General features: G+C 35.0%; 1 long non-coding RNA gene across 1 annotated transcript; it reads left to right on the top strand.

The window, feature by feature from the left end:
* The first annotated feature begins 293 nt into the window (after positions 1–293).
* LOC132634687 (uncharacterized) lies at positions 294–4,857 on the top strand. Its single transcript, XR_009580309.1, has 2 exons — positions 294–1,319; positions 3,174–4,857. It is a non-coding gene; the product is annotated as an uncharacterized LOC132634687 (long non-coding RNA).
* The last annotated feature ends 2,421 nt before the right edge of the window (positions 4,858–7,278 follow it).

Raw genomic sequence — 7,278 nt, 5'->3', positions numbered from 1 at the left:
ATTCACCAAAAATAAGTTTGGAATATTTTCACTAATTATTATGCTATTTTTTAAAGATATTATTTCTCTAAAACTAAGAAAGACTTCTATCGTTTTCTTGAACGATTACCAAACATCATATTTTCATATTAGAGATTACTAAACATCTTTCTTTACAATTAAACCACTCAAAAATTGCGTTGGTGATTCTATATGACATTTTTCCTTTAATCCTATTTATTACTATATTAATCATCTTTTACTCTATTTTAAAACTAAATACGTATATTAAATTACTTGTATTGCAATTTATATAGGTATACATCTTATGGGAAATATTTAGGACAAGGAAGCATATTTTAATTAATTGATTAGAGTAAAAAGGGGGTTGGAAATTAATTTATCTACCTAAAATATTGGGCCAAATCCTATTCCTATTCTACAAAATCTATGGCCCAAAAAAAAAAAACGTTCAGCCCAACAAATTCCACCGACCCGACCCAGCCCACTAAAACAACTAAATCCCTTAACTAAAGTCCCTAACCCATTCATCTCTAAACTAAACTAACCAACAACCCTTTCTCCTTCACCTAACAGCCCTAAACCGAACAGCCACCCCAACGTCATCGCTGCCACCCCACCTCCCATCACGTCACCTCACCACCACCACATCAATATCCCATAAAATCCGCTACCTACACCCTTCTTCTCTTTTCTCACAGTCCATCTCTGAAGCTTGCAGGAGCCATGTGCAAATTCAGTAGATTTCATGGGTAGGTCCCATCACCCCTTTCACCACCTTATCTGTTGAAAACGTCCATTTCCCCCCCCCCCCCCCCTCTTTAATTCGAAATTCAAAAGCCTCTAGAGGAAGTTGTTGAAACCCCCTCAGTGTTTACCTATAAATGCAGGCCTTCCTTGGCTGTTTTGAGACAAGTTTTTGAAGGGTAGAAAATCCCCTTTACGATTGATAGGTTCAAGTGTTGGAAACTCCTCTTGAATAACCCAAAAAATCTCATCTGTTTTCTTAAAAAAAAAAAAAAATCTCTCTTTTAACTTTAAGTTTGTTTTTTGTTGAATTCTATGGTGGTTCTCGGCTAAACAAGCTCCTCAAGCGGTTTCGGGAGACTCAGAATACTGGTTTTTTACACCAACCGTTGAGTTTTCACACCCACAATGGGTTTTGACACCCTAAGAACTCGAACACTTACAAACTCGGCAAAGCCCTGAGTTTCGAGTTCGTAGTTAAATTTTTGAAGTCATTTCCATTCACTGGAAATTGATTCGATGTGAAAGGTGTTCATCGACACACATCTCCCCCGTCACTGCTCGGCAAAAAGGTAACTTTCTTCCTTGATTTAGTTCATTTTCATTTTTTGCTCGTTCTGTTGTTTTTGTGAGCTCGTATAGATTAGTTCAGTCCTAATGCTCTTTGAATTAGATAAGTAATTGCTTTACAGTTCTGTTTCAATGTAATCTTCATTATTTGTCGCTTTGTTTTCAATCCTGATGCTGCTCACTATTTCAGTTTATTCTATAGTTTTGTTTTCTGTTCATTTAAATTCAAGTATGAATTAGTTAAATTTCAGGAGTGTTTTTTTTTTTTTTTTAGCTTTGTCTGGTTTGTTAGTTTCTTGTGGAAGACAATATGTGATATAGTTATTTACTCCCTTTCCTCTTATGGGAACTATAGGACTATTTGGATTATGTTCCTCAGACCTAGTTAGTCACTTTTGATTAAGAATTTCAGTTCATTCTTATCTATAGCTATGATTAAGATGAAATTATCACTGCTCTTATTTAGCATGATGGGGAGTAGAAGGAACTCATTTTACTACTTTGTGAGAATAAATCAAAACATGCATTTCGTCTGAGTATTAAGTTATTAAGTTCTTGGTAGCTGGCCACTTTTGTTCTAATCAATTTACCCTAGAAAGAATAGTCAATTTTGTTATAAAACAAGTTTGCAATAAGATTTCAGCTCTCTAAGAAGATCTATTACAGTGTTCTCTAACTCAGATCTATTTTAAGTTTAAACTCTCTTGTTTCATCAAGTGTTTTCAAAACAACTTCTTGTATTTTGCAAGTGCTAGTTTTGAAACATCAAATGATCTTCAATACCTTTCTGTTGGAGTTAAATGAAGAGTTTTTTAAAATAATGGTGTTAAATTTGACCTGAAATATGTCTTATTCGTGCCTTGTTGAATATCTGCATTAATTTACCTATAGCATTTACCTTTTAAAATGATTTGTCATTCTCTTAGAAAAGAAGTACCATTTGGAGGAGCTTAAGTGAAATGTTCAGTTAAAAGGGCTATTAAAACATGTTGAGTAGTAGGAATCTGCCATTATGTATTTGTTTAAGGTTGGAAAAGAATAATACGCATTTTTGTTGGGAATCCTTTTTTTTTTATATAGAAATGCACCTCTTGTGTGTTACTATCCAACCTTCAACCAAAGTGTTGGGAGTGGTATTTGTGTTCTGAAACCCAACTTTTTTTTTTAAAAAATGAAGTATCTAGTTAGCGGCCAGTAGTAGGCCATAGGTATGTTGGGTTTCTGCCAATACCAACTTTAGTTCGAGTATGTTACCTTCTGAAACTTACATTCACACTCGCGCACAGACATCCTTCATATTTGCATTTGTTTTAATTCAACGTTGGTCTTTATATTTCATATATAAAACTGAGTGATCGAGGGATCTCTGTTTTTTTTTTTAAAGATGATCAGCATACCTTTGGTTTGTTTAGTGTCAATAGTTGCAGCTCTTCTGGTTAATGTGTGTTAAGTGCTGGTTAGATGTTAAGCTCTTTTTCTTGCTTAGTTGGATTAATTGACAAAGTAGCGGCTACTTCATGAGTTTTATCTAGTTTTCCTTTTCTGCTACTTGTCCCAAATGAATCCCACCCATTGTGTTCATATGATTTGGTTTGAGCCTTTAATTTGAAAAGGGAAAGTTGTCAATAAGTTTGTAACTTCACTTGGTGTCAATTCATTTATCATTAAGGAGTCCCTATGTTAATATGATAATTAATTAATTATTTTAACAAACAAGTATTTTATATTCCATTTGATATTATCTTATTAGAATTCCATGTATTTGTTGATACTCATTCTTCACCCCCTCTTTTCTTTGCATGACTTGGGGAAAATTTCCCAATCCCAAATGATCATGAGTTGCTGTTGAACTGTAGACCACTGCTGCTACAAACAGTTGCTTGTTTTAAGGCAAGCTGTTGATATAAATAGCTGCTGCTTTGGGAAGTGTTGCCACAAATTTTTGCTATTATGTTTCCCCCCTGAGCTGCCTAAGTTGGGTAAAGTTGTTACTACCCATTGAGACTCTCAAAAGTGCTGCACATTGGCTGGCTGCTGTTGTGATTTTGAGCCAAGTTTTGGGTAGCTTTGGGGTCTAGTGCTACTGTTATTTAATGCAAATAGTTGCTATATTTTTTCCAAAGTTCGGAGTGCTGTATTTTGATGTAAGGAGCTGCTATAATTGGGGACAATTATCTACTGTTGTCGTTGCAAGTATTGAGGAAGATTGTCGTCATTTTCTTGAGCTAAAAGTGTCATATTCCATCACGAACAGTTGTTTCATTTGGCGAGAATGGCTGCTGTGTGTTTGCTGCATTTTATGAGGCAAAACAGATGCTATAATTGATGTCCCAATGCTACAGTTAAGATGAAACAACTGCTGCATATCAAGATGGTTGGGTAGTTGTTTATGAACCAATTTTCTGGTAAACATTTTGAGGGAATGTGCTGAACTTTAAGCTGTTGTTTGCTGCTATATTCCGACTCATCTCTGCGGTATTTCGGGTCAACTCGTGGCCTCATATTGATGAAAATAGTGGCTGTCCTCTCAAAGTTTTAATGCTATCCTTGGTGCCACTTGTGACTGCCTACCGTTTCTTTTATTACCGCATTTTGCTGCTATCTAGCAGCTGCTGTCTGTGGCTGCCTATTGTTACTGCTTTTTGCTGAAAAACGAACAGATTGCTACACTTGATAAAGGCTCACTGATTGAATATGATACATAGAGCCCGTTTGGATTGGCTTACAGCTTAAAGCTGTTGCAGCTTATAAGCTGAAAAAAATAAGTTAGGTAGTCCAACTTATTTTTTTTGGCTTATAAGCTGTTTTCAGCTTATAAGTTGCTTTAGATAAACTAAGTCAAATGGGTCCAATTATTTTTTTGAGCTTATTTTAAGCATAAAATGACTTTAAGCTGGCCAGCCAAACACTCAAAAAAGCTGAAAACAGCTTATAAGCCAACTTATAAGCCAATCCAAACGGGCTCATAACTAGGGCCGATGAAAAAAATTTAATTTGAGGCCATGCCTTTGTCCGAAAAGGTTATCCCTCAGTTTAGGCGTTGATGACCTCATAGTGGTATCACAAGGTAGGAACGAACATGCGTTTGGCGAGGCAACTAGAATGGCCACTAGTCTGCAGCCAAGACATGTTTCGGATTCCTTTGCCATATTCGGAACCGTGAGTCTGAGCCTCCGTAATCAAAGCTCTCAAAGTTTGATACGAGTCCGCGGGATATTATTTATGTTCCTAAACGTCACCCTACGGGGTGGCGTAGTCATTTTTTCTAACATTTTCCTTTCATATTTTTTGCGAGGTACAAATAACGCGAGGCAGTAGAACAAAGATGTATCAAAAGTTGAAACGAAGAAATTTGGAAGCACGACATGTTTGGCCGAAGAACTAGAAACGGGGAAAATATGGCTCAAGTCTTAAACCTTATTTATTTCTATCTAAATTTACGTATCCAAGTATTACATGTATATTTGGATCTATAACAAATTGCTAACTTATTTACTTTGGTTTTCCTTCTTAATCCAGTTGAAACCCGAAGCTTGCCAATTTGGTATTTCACGATTAGTTGAAGTTAAGATTGATTTAATTTCGTATTATTACTAGTGTTGAGTTAATGGCAGGTCTAAACTATAACGAATCAATTATCGAGCAAGAACAAATGGTTTCTCTATCATTGTGGCCCAAATAATTGGCCCAAAGGCATTCTCTCGTAAACAATAATTCCTTTAATCATATATATTACTAATATTACAAAAAGCCATTTTTGAAGCGTTATATACCATCTTTACATAGGATATAAGTATATCACATATATACATTATTTACTAATCCTCCCTTTGTTATATTATTCTATATAAAAATACATCATAAATACATGTACATACTCTCACTAATCATTTATATACATGATTATAATGACTTTAAAATTGCTTTTTGTATGAATCATCTTAGGAAATCAGTCCCTTTAGCAGTTCTTTAAAATAGGTAATAATAAATAAGAAATAGATAAATAATCCCCCTCTAGTGTTAATTAAACTAAGTTAGGCTCTGAGGGATGCTTAATACCTTCCCCTCGGGGTAAATAAAACCCTTACCTAGAATCTCACAGGTTTCAAAGATTAAAAAATGGAGTTTACATTTTACAAATGGTTTCCTAATATTTCCTAAAATTAGGTGGCAACTCTGAAAAATTTCAAAAAAAAAAAAAAAACCAGAGGAAATATAGTCATAAGTTGTGAACTAGTTTTAACCCGTTAAAAATAGGGCGTAACAACCACTAGTTAAGAGACACTAGAAAGTGGAATGCTAAAATCGGAAAATAAATAAAATTTCGGGCCCGGGTAGGTGATAACTTGAAAAAGCGGCCGTGAAGCCCCGAGTGATCTAAGGTATCAATTTGAAACAACAAATTTTTTTAAAATTCTATACTTTTTTTTTGCTACCCACCAAAGGAATAGGGACACAATCAAACAAGCACTTCTAAGAAAATTTTGAAATTGTAATGAATTAGAAGTGATAGAAATCGAAGTTGAATCAAGAAACGAGCACCTTAGAATTGTTGAGGAAGATAGTGTTATATCACCTTTCACGACCAACTTACACGGGCCGTATAATATTATACGGTCCGTATTCAAATTATACGGTCCGTATAATACGTCCGTATTCGAAAGACGAAATGAAACAGAATGTCTCCAAGTCAACTCCTATTTCACGACCAGGTTTCACGGGCCGTATAAAATTATACGGTCCATATAATTCGTCCATACTTGAAGACCAAATTGTAACAGAAACTGTCCAAACCAGCTCCTATTCCACGACCAAGTTTCACAGGTCGTATAAAATTGTACGATTGGTATAATACGGTCGTACTCGACGGATCAAATGTAACAGAAACTCTCCAAACCAGCACATGTACCACGACCAAGTTTCACGGGCAGTATATAATTGTACGGTCCGTCTAACTTGATGATAGCAGCTTCAGTGAAATTCGATTGTACCTCGTTTGGCTCGGGAATTGTGCTAGATTTTCTGAATTTGCTGACTTCTTGGGACCCACTCAACCTTTTATTTACCCTTTTTGGCTAGAAAAACAACTTTTCAACTTTTGACTTGGATTCCTTGGATCTAACTATCCTTTTTATCTTCTTCTTCACCAAGAACAAAGATGAACAATGAAAAACACTAAAAAACCCAATGTGGTCCAAATCAACTCGTTTTTGTTCCAATTTTCAGATCTAAGCTCCTTATCACTTAGACAACAAAGCACAATATGAATCAAAGCTCAATTTCACCAAAATCAAGTAAACCCACTTTGAGTTCTTTAAGCTTTGATGAACCTCTAATGGTGGAGACTTCAATTCTTACCCAAATGGCTTCAAATTTCGTTTCTAGATGTTTTCCACTACAGAAAACTCAAATCTATCTTAAAAAACACTCAAATCAAACAACAAAATGATTTTCGATTTTTTTTTTGGATTTTCTATTTTTGAGCCTAGGATTAGAAATTGTGGGAACAATATCTTAGCCTATGCTCTGATACCAAATGATAAGATTCAACCTAAGGGAACTCTAAGAATTAAACAAAAATAAAGGAAAACAAAAGATAGATGAAGAATTGGGATTAAGGAGATTAGAGGATAGATAGTTGACCCAATTAGTAATGAATCCTATAGGCAAATCTAAGTATATGAAACTTAGACCCTCCTATTGTGAATTCAACTAAAAGAACCAAAGCAATTTGAATCAATTAGAAGACTCAATTGGAAACCACAAATGAGCAATCTAGATGAATTCAATGGATAAGCAAATTCATTTTGCAACAATGAAATCACACTTAGTGTAGTAACCTAACAATTTATCTATTAACTAAAATCCCTCAATATTTGAGTTCACACAATATCATAAGCTAAGTCTTCCAAATAGATGAAAAGAACTATTTATACTAATGCCTATTACACCAAAAGGCCC

Source organism: Lycium barbarum, chromosome 4, assembly GCF_019175385.1.
Source record: "Lycium barbarum isolate Lr01 chromosome 4, ASM1917538v2, whole genome shotgun sequence".
In the NCBI taxonomy this organism is placed as follows: Eukaryota; Viridiplantae; Streptophyta; class Magnoliopsida; order Solanales; family Solanaceae; genus Lycium; species Lycium barbarum.
This window is presented reverse-complemented; position numbering and strand designations above follow the sequence as displayed.